Source organism: Chionomys nivalis, chromosome 5 (assembly GCF_950005125.1).
Source record: "Chionomys nivalis chromosome 5, mChiNiv1.1, whole genome shotgun sequence".
NCBI lineage: Eukaryota > Metazoa > Chordata > Mammalia > Rodentia > Cricetidae > Chionomys > Chionomys nivalis.
In genome coordinates, this window is record NC_080090.1 from 60,850,315 (window position 1) to 60,862,834 (window position 12,520).

The following is a 12,520-nucleotide window of genomic DNA, read 5'->3' on the forward strand; positions in this document are numbered from 1 at the left end:
ATAGGAAGATATTGACTTCCAGTGAGATGGATATCAAAAAATATTGACCCAAGAGGAGAAAATATTGATGGAAAAAGAATCAAGGTCTCTTATGGCCTTGAAAAAATAATAAACCTCCCACTTTGCTGAATTCCACATTCTGTTCATTTTTACAGGCAATTGCACATTTCAAGTCAAAGATAGCACATCCTGATAAGCACTGTTGGAAGCTTGAATTTAGAGTTTACTAGAAAAGAAATAGGGAGAAAAAGACAATCTTGTAGGTACAGAATAAGCATACTTTTCAGGATAGGAGACAGGATGTGTGCCAAGATATCTGACAATAAAGTCTGTTCAGGTTTGGTTTCAGCTCCATTAGACTCAGTAGCATCTTTGCTAACAACATTATAGGAGAACATAGAAACCACCTCAAATAGACCAGCTTCAGCTCTCCAAGTGAGACATCACTGATGTAGTCTCCTTCAGAGCCAGCACATTGGTTTATTGTGTTTCTGGGGATTTCTTAGGACAAATACAATGGGAGATGACTATAACTGGAATGCTTTCTTCTACATTTTTCTCAAATAAAAGAAGATGACATAATAGCATGTTGAGTCATTGAACCAGACACTTTTTTCCAGGTTGTTCTAGAATGGGTTGTTTTTCAGTACCGCTAGACAAAAATGATGAGTTGGAATTTTTTTCATGTTAAATTTGTTCACTGGTTGTGTGTGTTGTAGTTGTAAAAATTTTGTGTTGTTGTTGTGTTGTTGTGTGAGACAGGGACCCATTAAGTAGTCCATAATGACTTTAAATGTGCAATCCTCTTGCTTAAGCCTTCTAAATGCTGGGATCACAAGTATATGTCCCCAAGCCCTGTTCTAGGTATAGGTTCTGATGTCATTTTTCCATTATTACATTAAAAACATCTCTGAAATATAGTAACTTCAAATAATCATTGATTTCTCACTGTTCTGTGTTTGGCAGTTTCATTAGGGATTGTCCAACAGATACTGGCTGAGCTTCCTCAAATGTCTGGTGTCTCAGTTAGGATGGTCGATGGTCATCTCTCTCTTTTCTCTTTCATTCTCCAGAGGCACTGTGATCTGACAGGGGATACATATACCTACAGGGCACAGGAGGGCAAATCTTAGAGTCATAGTATGTCCTCTAGCTTCATCCTACTGGGAAAGAGAAGGCAACAGGGCTAGTTCTGGTTCAAGCAGTGGGTAAATGACTCATTCTGTGTGAGACGAGCAGCAGAGATTCCGTTTTTAGCCTTTCTGGTCTTAACTTACGGACAACAGAGTGGACCTAAAAGAACAATAAAATTTGAAATTGGACTTTTCTGTATCCAAGTTATGACCTGCTACTAGATGAGATGTGACTCCACATGAGTCTCTGCTCTTTGTAGCACATCAGTAAATCCAGTTGCTACTAAGAAATGTGTTAGTTTTCTGTAATTCTTAGAAAAATTGTAACTCTAAGGAACAAAATCCCGAATTCAGAAAATTCTGATATAGGAAAACATTCAGTAGTTTGGTAATGTCATCAAACCCAGGTTTTCTCCATTTCTTTCTTTCCTTCTTTCATTCCTTCCTTTCTTCTGCCCCCTCCCTCCCTTCTTCATCCCTCCCTTACTCCCTCTCTTCCTTCCTTCTACTGTGTCTCATGCCCTTGAACTCCTTATTCTCCTTCATTGCTTCCCAATTGCTGGTGTGATTTCTAAGAGTTCCTTCCATTCTGTTAAATCTTCCTTGATACTTTTCCTTTGTCTTTGACCAGTGCTCTTTCTGGGGAGTTGTAAGGTGTCATATATGTCACTATTCTATACAGATGGGACAATACTCATCTCATCTTTGGGGTGTGTGTGTGTGTGTGTGTGTGTGTAGTTTTTACTGAGTCTTTGCAAATATATTATCCTTTATGTCTCATTTATTCTGAATGCATCTCATGTTCTTGACTGAATTGATTGCTAGAAACTGCTATGGAATTATCTTGGTTGGCTTAGAAGAGCCTCTGCCTACATTAAGATATGAAATATTCCAGCCACATGTACTCACTGTCATGAATCTGCTATTCTCCTTGACCACAGTGCTGGACCATACCCTCTGAAACCGTTAGTCAAAATAACTTTCTCCTCCCCAAGTTCATTCTGGTAGGTAGTTAGCCACAGCAAAAAGAACTAATACTGGTATAGAAATTTGGTATTGAGAAATGGAGACATTTATGTGACAAACTTTTACCATGTGATTTGTGGCTATTCTGGACTCTTTTTATAGAAAGAATGTTGAAGAGTGTGGAGCTATAGGATTGGGAAATTCTGGGATGCAATAAGCTGAACTCAACAGGCCAACCATGGAAGTTTGTAAGACCAGAATGCCAACTGAAATGCAGACACTAAAGACTGTGTTCATTTCATTTCAGGGAATAGGAAGGATTTTACTGTCAACTGGTCTATAGAACATTCATGTCATATTTGGCAAAGGATTTGACCATGCTTTGTGTCCTGAAAACATGAATGAGGCTAAATTAAAAACTAACGAACTAAGTCATTTGGTGAAAGGAGTTTTAAGACAATATAATACCTGGCCTGTGAAGCAGTTGTTGCTTGCTTTATTTAACAAGATATAGAGTGAGAGGGAGAAAGAGCAGAAAACAGGACAGAAAAATATGAAAATGTGCATCTTAGCAAGGCAAAAAGCACAAAGCCAGTTTAAGTAATGAACAACATTTGTTTGACTAGTGTCTGTAATTGTTGAAGATGTTCATGCAGGTAGGAGAAAGTTTAGACTTTGCCTGGAAAAATAAGAAAGGTGTTTTTGAAGGCCAGACTCTATCCATTGAGAAGTTCAGCGGTATAATAATGCAAATTCATTTGAAAGAAGGATATCTGAAACCACAAAGCCCTTAAGACACCACCTGGAAAATAGTTGTCTAGGGGAATATTTTCCCAGGCTCAGGCTCAAAGGCACACAAAGCACCATGGTCCAAGTTGGCTGCAGAACCTGGAATCATTCATGCAGTATTGGTTTTATAGCATGCAAAATGTAGGTGCTATGGGGTCATGGAGGCTTGCACCAAGGTTCCAAAAAGCTGCTTAGCCCAGGCAGTATGACAACAGGGATAGTGTCTTTGAATGGAACTCCTGACTAGGGCTGTGTGGAAAGCCTATATTGTACTGAAGACCTCAGGATATTGATGATGTTACAAACATGAATTCTCTTCCAAGGAAAGCAGGAAGCACCAGGTAAAGAAATAGAATTGGAGGGATATTGTCATCATGAGTACTGGATGCTGGACATGGAGTTGTTGGGTTTAGTGGTGTTCGGCCTCCTGTGTTTTGACCTGATCTTCCTGTTACTATCTTTTGGAATGGCAATGTTTACTCTGCATCACTGTATGTTGGAAGTATGGAAATCTCATTTTTCAGTTTTATTATGTTTTACAGAGACTTGTAGTAAAGACGCTGCCTTTAATCTTACAAGAAGCTTTGGACTTTTGAACAATGTTGAAAATGTCAAGACTACATGAACTTTTGTAGTCAGACTGACTGCATTCTGCACTGTGAGATGGTCTGAGCCTCTGCAGGCCAGAGATGGGAGTTGCAGTTCGAGCGCAAAGACTTCTCATAGCTCATGTGCTCAAATACTTGGTCACAGCCGGTGGCACTCTTCTGGGAGAATGGGGAACCTTTAAGAGATGGAGCCTCACTTGAGGAAATGAATCTTCAGGCGAGGGCCTTGGAGTTTTATAGCACAGACCGGCTTCCTATTCTGTCCCTGCTTTTGGTCTGACAGTGTGTGAGGGTCCCAGGCAAATGCTCCCAACACTACAACTGCCATACCTCACCACTGTGGACGACAGTCTTTAAATCTGTGAGCCAAAATAAATGTCTCAAGAAAAAGGAGGAAGAAGGGGAGGAGGAGCAGAAGGAGGATGAGAAACAGGAAGAAGAGGAAGAGGGAGAGGACTAGGAGGATGGGAAGCAGAAGAAGCAGCAGCAGCAGCAGCAGCAGCAGCAGCAGCAGCAGCAGCAGCAGCAGCAGCAGCAGCAAAAGCTATAACCCATTTCCTGGGAAATTGGCCCAAGACTTCCCTGGTTCATATTAAGAGGACATGAGTAGATCCTGAAATAAAATTGGAATTTTTGAGTAGGAGTGGTAGCTCACATCTATAATCCTAACATTTGAGGATTGCCACAAGTTCAAGGCTATCCTGAGCTATATAGCAAATATTCCAGACCCTTTCTTTTATTTTATTTTCATGTATTTATTTATTTTTGAGTATATTTGAGTAAAGTCTTTTTTAAAATTTTTAAATTGATTTTTTTAAAAAAAGCTATCTTTTCTCTTATATATACCAATCTGAGTTTCCACTCTCTCCCCTCCTCCCATTCCCTCTACCTTTCCTACCCACCCCATCCCTATCCAATTCTCAGAGAGGGTAAGGCACATTGCTTTGAGGAAGGACCAAGGCCCTCCTCACTATATGTAGACTGAGTAAGGTTTCTGTCCAAAGAGAATGGGTTCCAAAAAGCCAGTAGATGCAGTAGGGATAAATCCCGGTCCCACTGCCAGTGCCCCGCAGTCTGCCCCGGTCATACAACTGCCACCGACATCCAGGGGCCTCGTTTGGTTTTATGCTGGTTCCTTCCCTGCCAGGCCAGAGTTGGTGGACTACCATTAGCTCAGGTAAGCTCTTTCAGGGGATGTCCCCATGATGATCTTGACCTCTTTGTTCGCTTTCTCATTCTTCCCAGTCTTCGACTGGACTTACGGAACTCAGACCAATGCTTCACTGTGGATCTTTGCATCTTCTTCCCTCTGCTGCTGAATGAAGGTTCTATGGTGACATTTAAGATAGTCATCAATCTGACTGCAGGGCAAGGCCAGCCCTCTCCTCTATTGCTCAGGGTCTTAGCTGGGGTCATCCTTGTGGATTCCTTGGAATTTCTCTAGAGCCAGGTTTATTGCTAGCTCCATAATGGCTCCCTCAATCAAGATATCTCTTTCCTTGCTCTCTGTCTCTGTCCTTCCCCTATTTCGACTATCCCGTCCCCTTAAGTTCTCTTTCCCTGTATCCTTCTCCCCTTCTCCTCCCTTTCCCCTCTCCCTTCTCCCTTCACCCCCATGCTTCTAATTTTCTCAGGAGATCCTCTCTATTTCCCCTTCCCAGGGGGATCTATTATATGTGTTTCTCTTACGGTTCTCCTTATTCTCTGGGGTCATGGACTAAAAGCTTGTTATCTTTTGCTTTACAGCTAGTATCCACTTATGAGTGAGTACATACCATGCTCATCTTTCTGGGCCTGGGTTATGTCACTCAGGATGGTTTTTTTTTCTAGTTCCATCCATTTGCATGCAAATTTCAGGATGTCATTGGTTTTTTTCCCTCTGAGTAGTACTCCATTGTGTAAATGTACCACTTTGCTTTATCCATTCTTCGGATGAAGGGCATCTAGGTTGTTTCCAGGTTCTGGCTGTTGCAAATAATGCTTCTATGAATATGTCAAAAAATCATCCACCATGATCAAGTCAGCTTCATCCCAGAGATGCAGGAATGGTTCAATATACAAAAATCTATCAATGTAATCCACCATATAAATAAACTGAAAGAAAAAAACTCATATGATCATCTCATTAGATGTTGAAAAAACATTCAGCAAAATCCAACACCCCTTCATGATAAAAGTCTTGGAGAGAGCAGGGATATAAGGAATATACCTAAACATAATAAAGGCAATATACAGCAAGCTGATAATCAACATCAAATTAAATGGAGAGAAACTCAAAGTGATTCCACTAAAATCAGGAACAAGACAAGGCTGTCCACTCTCTCCATAACTATTCAACACAGTTCTTGAAATTCTGGCTATAGCAATAAGACAACAAAAGGAGATCAAGGGGATTCAAATTGGAAAGAAAGAACTCAAACTTTTGCTATTTGGATGATTAGATAGTATACATAAGTGACCCCAAAAACTCCACTAGGGAACTTCTATAGCTGATAAATACCTTCAGTAATGAATGTGACAGGATATAAGATCAACTCAAAAAACTCATTAGCCCTCCTATATACAAATAATAAAGAAGCCGAGAAAGGAATCAGAGAACATCACCAATCACAATAGCCACAAAGAACATAAAATATCTTGGGGGTAACACTGACCAAAGAAGTGAAAGACCTGTTCAACAAGAACGTTAAGTCTTTGAAGAAAGAAATGGAAAGAAGATACCAGAAAATGGAAAGATCTCCCATGCTCTTAGATAGGTAGGATCAATATAATAAAAATGGCAATCTTATCAAAAGCAATATATAGATTTATTGCAATCCCCATCAAAATCCCAACAATGCTCAACTTTCTTTTTAAAAATGAGATTCTCTCAGGTAATAGGAAAGGAAGGGCTGTTGGGGAGTCGGCTAACAGTGCCTACCGCCATGGCTCTGGCTCAGTTTGCTTGGTGTTGGAGTAGTTTGCTTTGTCCTTGAGCATCTTGAGGAACAGATCTGACGAGATGTGATTAGAAATAACTTACTACACGCTTTGGATCAGTGTTAAAGCAACAAAGGAAAACAGTTACCTCTTTCTCCACGACTCACAACAAAGTGAAGAACACTGCATGGACAGATTTATCTAAGAGCCCATGAGCACAGAACGTATCTAAACGGGATTCTGAGAAGAAATCCCACAATGCAGAGGCCAATCAAGGTTAAATGAAATCATCCTCGATCTCAGTCTTATAGCCTATGAGAAATCAAAGAATCCACTGCTCCTCCCTCCATCGTCAGCTTCTGTGACTTCTGTCCTGGGCAGGCAAGGGGACTGAATTCTGTCATAGTGTGCCCTGCATCCTTTAGTCACCTCCTGCTCTTCGGCACTGCTGACCACGATGTGACCTAGTTCCTGTCTTTGGTTTATTTCCGTTCATAGGAACAGCTGAAAAGTGTTGGTGTGTGTAGAAAACAACCGAAGTCTGGGGTGACGGAAAGCGACTCACACAAGCGTAAGTAATCTAACACTGGGTAGTCATTCTCGTTCTTAAAAGTGATTTGACTTGTTTTTGATTGTGGTTTTGTTTGTTTGTATTTTGAGACAGGATTTCTCTGTGTAGCCCTGGCTATCCTATAATGGGCTCTGTAGACCAGGCTGGCCTCAAACTCTAGAGTGCTGGGATTAAAGATGTGTGCCACCACCACCCAGCAAGTAATTTGATTTTTTTGTTTCATCTTGTTTTAGTCCAGGCTGGGCTTGAACTCACAGAGATCTGCCTGCCTCTGCCTCCCAAGTGCTGGGATTAAAGCCATGTTTTTAAGGACTCTGATTTTATTCCTTCTCAGGCTCTGGCCTCGCTGTCTCAACCCATTATAGCCTTGCTTGTTTTACCATTTCCAACCTTACTCGGTTCACGTAGGGCGGTTTAGCTTTGTGGGAAGGCATTGCTTCTTTGCAAGCTCATCCTTAGATCCCTAAACAATTTCTTAAATTTCCCTGAGGGAAATTTTGGGGCGAGTTGTTTAAAAAGTAAAACTGGGGGCCGGGCTCAGTGGTTATGAGGACTTGTTGCTCTTACAGAGGACGTGGGTTCAATTCCCAGCACCCACATGGTAGTTCACAACCCCCTGTAACTCCAGTTCTGGGGGATCCAGTGCCTTCCGGCCTCCATAGATAGCAGGCATGTGAAACACATGCACAGAGCACACACACACACACGACATAAAATATATAAATCTAAAACTAAAGCAGGGTTTGCCCCTTAATTCAGGTGACCTAGTAGGAAAAATCAGAAAAGGTATCATGGAGTAGGGCACTGAGAAGTGAGGGCCACATGGCTAGTGATGGGAGGAGGGAGGGATGCCATGTCTACTCAGGTGGGGAGGAGCTGAGCAACACTAATAATTTGTATTTGTAAGTGGGGGGGAGAACTTGGATACGGGGTAAAATAAAAAGGACCGTGATGGCCTAATCCCAGAGAACTGGAGAAGCCCAATCCCATAGTAAGAGTTTCCTGGGAAATTTTAGCATCAAGTCTAATATGATGAGAGAGATCATGATCTGAGAAGGCCATCTTTTATTTACTTATTTATTCATTTATTTACTTATTTTTTTATTCATTTATTTACTTATTTTTTTACCATTTCTTTTCTCTTTTCTTGCCTTTCTTTTCTTTTGTTTTTTTAAGACAGGATTTCATTGCCTAGTCCATGTTCATCTAACACTCACAAGGCTCTTGTCTCAACCTGGGCTTAAAGGGATAAACCATAACCAGTCATCTTAAAGGTTCTTCCTGATGGCATCATCCCTCCTAATAAACCCAGATGGAGTTAGAGGGATCTCCACCAACTGCCACCATTGCAGCAGCTGCTCCAGGTGAGAATGCGCAGTAGCTAACTAAAAGTTACACCTGAACAAAGGAGGAATTTAAAGATTTCAAAACAAAAACTTACAAAAGGACACTTAAAGACGTTTGGTACAGGTCACCTTAAATAAGTGACCCAAGCTAGCACTACCAGCTGTAGGATAGCTTGATTTCAGTGCCCTCTGATACGGCAGGATGAGGAGGACTCCCAGCATCCTGCCAAAGCCACAAGCTAACTCTAGTCATGAAGGAACATTCAATAATAGTAAACTGCAGGGTTCTGTAGGGTGACTGACCCCACTCTCCAAAGCTGCCAAGACCGTGATTGATAAAGGGAGGAGGACCCAGTCTAGGCTGCAGACAGATGAATGCCATCAATTATCCTGGATTGGGTCCTGGGACAAAAACCACATTTTTATATATATATATATATATATATATATATATATATATATATATATGACATTAGAGAGACAATTGATCTGGTTTGAATGCAGTCTGTAAGCCAGGCAAGCAACAGTCTTATGTCGGTATCAATTCTGCTTTCTCCCATGATGTAAAAGCTGTAGAAGAACTTAGTTCTGCTTTGGGGGCTACTATGCACTGAAGTCATTTAGGATGAAGACGCAAACCATATCCCGAGCATAGTCTCAAAAGTTTTAGGAGAAGGTTGGGTCGAGGGGAATTCCTTATAATATTTTTGCAATTTTTCTCTAAGTCTGAAATGACTGTAAGATAAAGTAGTTTCATTTGCACAAGCAATGACTTGCACTCTCTTCTGTTGTTATGCGCTCCCCTGTCTCCTTGGCTGAGTGATGGTTCTGGAGAGCCCTGTGATGGCAGCTCCCTGGCTAAACTGCCTGTTGTGCTGTTGTGAGAGAGGAATCCTCCATCTTGTTTAGCTGTTGCAATGGGGGCACCAAGGAGCTTCTGTCGCTGGTGTAGTTACATCTACTGAAGGTGTAGAAAGCAGAGCAGCACAGAGCATAGGCCAAGATCGCTCACATGGGAAGCACTGCCAAAAGGAAATTAAGGCTGGGAACACGATGAGGGGTTGCTGGCTTCTGGAGCAGCTCCTGAGGATGGCTTGTGAAGTTAAGAAGCAGAAAAGGAGCTCCAAGGGGGAAGGAAGATACTAGGGGCTGGGGAGTTTCACCACACCGGTCATTTTGATGATTGCCTTGTCCTAATTCCTGGGGCAGAGGGCAGAACTGTTTGTGGTTGTAAGTGAGGAAGATAGGCAACTAGGAAAGATCTGGACTGAGATGGAGATTATCAAAGAGTATTTAGTAAAATACATAAGAATCAAAAGGGATAATGATCATAGTAACAGCAGCAGCGGATACTGGTTCCTTGTCTTGTCCTTGGGGCTAGTCTATGATCTAATGTGCTTCAACTTGTTCAACCTGCACGATATGTGTAATGTTCCTGTTTCAGAGAGGAGTAAACTGAGGCATGGCAAGGTTAAGCCAAAGATCACTTGCTAGTTAGAGACACAAGCTTCAGACTCGAGCACCCTGACCCTGGGCTCGTCTCTAAGCTGAAACCCAGGGGAATCCTGAGTGACTCCTTTAGACTGAACACACTCCACTCCCTCTCAGTTACTAGCTTTTATGACCAGTTTTCGAGACCTGTAACTAAGGGGTATATCAGCATCCACCAGCTTTGCTATAGATGACCTCTGCTATGTGAATCATAAGAGAAAAACCTGCATACGTTTTATATTTTAGAATTTGGAGTTCACTTTTGCTATCTCAAATCAGTTGGAACTGACCCGTCCTCCTGGACCTGTGCAAAGTGTAAGACCCTTTGACAACTGCTTTTTGATCCTGCTAGCACCAGCGTTTTCTGAACACGTGTCCTGTGAAGACATCTGGTCATGCATACTCTAGCTCTGACTACCTCACCTTTCCTCGTCTAATACCCTTCCCCATGCCTCTTGACGGCCCTGCTTCTTTATCGCCTGGGTAACGCTGAATCTAAGTTTCAGGGAGATAGGTTTGAGGTTTCCTTTCGCACCTTCATCCTTGGCCCCTGTTTTTGTTGTCTTCTCATTTCTGCCACAAAATACCTGACAGACGAAACTTGATGGCGGATGAGTTTACTTTGGCTCACGGCTTATGTAAAGTCCACCATGGCGAGAGAGGCATGGCGGCAGGAGGATGTGGAGCCTGGGCGGGTTGAGCCTGTCATCAGGAAGCAGAGAAAGACAAATGCTCCTGTTGCTGGCTCCTTGTTCATTCAACCTGGGACCCAAGTCCATGGGACGGTGCCACTGGCATTCAGGGTGGGCCTTCCCACCTTGGTTAAACCTCCGGAAACACCCTCACAGCCACACTCAGAAGCCCATCTCCAAGGTGATTCTAAATCCCACCAAGATGAAGTATCACAATAGTCTTAAACCCTTTCTCTTTTGAAAAACATTGTTTCAGTATAGAGTCTGAGGAGCAGAATGCGCCTGGTTCGACACCAAACCTGGAGACAACTCTTTCCCTCTGTCCCCATCCATCTCCTTTCTTTGACGGCAGTGGAGATGAAGTGGAAAGCCTTGGGACTCTATCCATTGTGTTGTGATCTGCCCACCCCCTCCGAATCTGCTTTGGGCAGAGCCGGAGAGGGGTGGTACAGGAGGAAGATGCAGGTTGGCCTGTAACCCGCAGGAACCCCACAGGAGGATGAAGGTCTGAACAAGAGAAAAACAGTGGCTGGGAAGAATGCTTGTCTTCCTTGGCTAGAGTTCCCATGTAGGAGGGTGTGGGAGGCATCTGGGAAGGTGTGTGGCACAGTGGGCCCCAAAGCCCCGGATCTGTTCTTGTCCTCAGCCCTCTTCGGAGCCCCACCTCTCACAGGTGTGAGGTGATGGAGGCGTGGGGTCAAATCCCAGTCTGCCGTTGGAAGTTTCTGCTAACTTCTTTCTACTCTAAAGGATTTTTTTTCTTATTTTAAGAGTAGTAAGCAGTAAGTTCTGGAATGTCTGGAACATGGAAAAGAGACTGAATAAATATACTTTCAAACCCGAGACTCAGCTCCTGGCCAGGAGACATGCAAAGTTTTTAATATCCTTTTTCTGCATCTGCTTAAACGGAAACAGCCCCTGGTATTTTTAGCTGCTGTGTAATCAAAGGGGGAATGTATACTTTTTTCCTGTCCTCGTTAGAACAGGAGAATGAATTGCTCAATCCTTAGCAGAGTCCGGGAAAGGAGGAAAATCCCAGAGTCCCCACTGATTGGCCCCTCCTCTGTCCTGGCCAGGATTTAAACCCAGGAAGGGAAGAAGAGAGAGGAGAAGTCCAGGGATAGACCAGCCCTGAGGTCTGCAGTACCCGGAACAGCTCACGGGAGGCAGGAGGGTTGGAAGTGGTGTCCAGCAATCTCTCAGGTAAGAACGCCAGCTCCTGACAGGAGACTTTATCTGTGCTGGGAAGGAGGATGACCACTGTGGAGTGACTGCAGGCTGAAGCGCACTGCTGAAAATCCAGGTAATGCAATATAGACCAAGTTCAAAACCGACACCCAGGACCTGTGAGCCATGTCTGCAGCAGGTATTAGACTCTGTCCTCTCCACATCAGTAGGTACCGTCCCCTTACCTGCTGAGTGCTAGGGTGCTAGATTCTCTCGGGAGCAGTGCATTTGAGATGAAATGTTTCCTAAGTCTCTTCTTGTTTTTTCTTGCAAAGGCCTCTTCTCTCCGTGTAATTTCTTATGTGTTATAGCTCGCTGTTCTCTTAAAACAGAATTTTTATTCCAGTTGTGATTAGGAAACTATTATAATTTTTCCATCTTTGAGATTTTGTGTGAACCAATGAAGACGATGTTTGTGAACTCCCATGAAGGGGCTCATTTAGTTGTATGTGTGAATAGGATAATTTCTTTCCCTTCAATTTTCATATAGTTACCCTTTTATAGTGCCCCCAAAGCAGGCATTTTGAAATACTTCAAGAGTGATGTGGTAGACTAATTTTTGGAGATCTAACTTCTTATGTGTAATTTTTGGGGGTGGGAGAAGGTTGGGATAAGAAGGAGGGAGGAAGACCAAGTGGGACAAAAACAGCACATCGCTCCTAAGGATGAGGATTGCTTAGACATGCATTTATAGAAGAATATGCTCAAGATAAAGATAACCAGGTATCCACACCGGTCAGTCATGGCTCTGCAGCCCTTGCAGACTCAGACTGAAAGG

General features: G+C 42.8%; 1 protein-coding gene across 1 annotated transcript in view; it reads left to right on the forward strand.

The window, feature by feature from the left end:
- The first annotated feature begins 11,604 nt into the window (after nucleotides 1-11,604).
- Nucleotides 11,605-12,520, forward strand: part of Tnn (tenascin N) — a 69,780-nt gene continuing 68,864 nt past the window's right edge. Inside the window, exon 1 of the mRNA XM_057770214.1 lies at nucleotides 11,605-11,718. The gene's annotated coding sequence lies outside the window, so the exon portion shown is untranslated. The remainder of the gene's footprint in view (nucleotides 11,719-12,520) is intronic.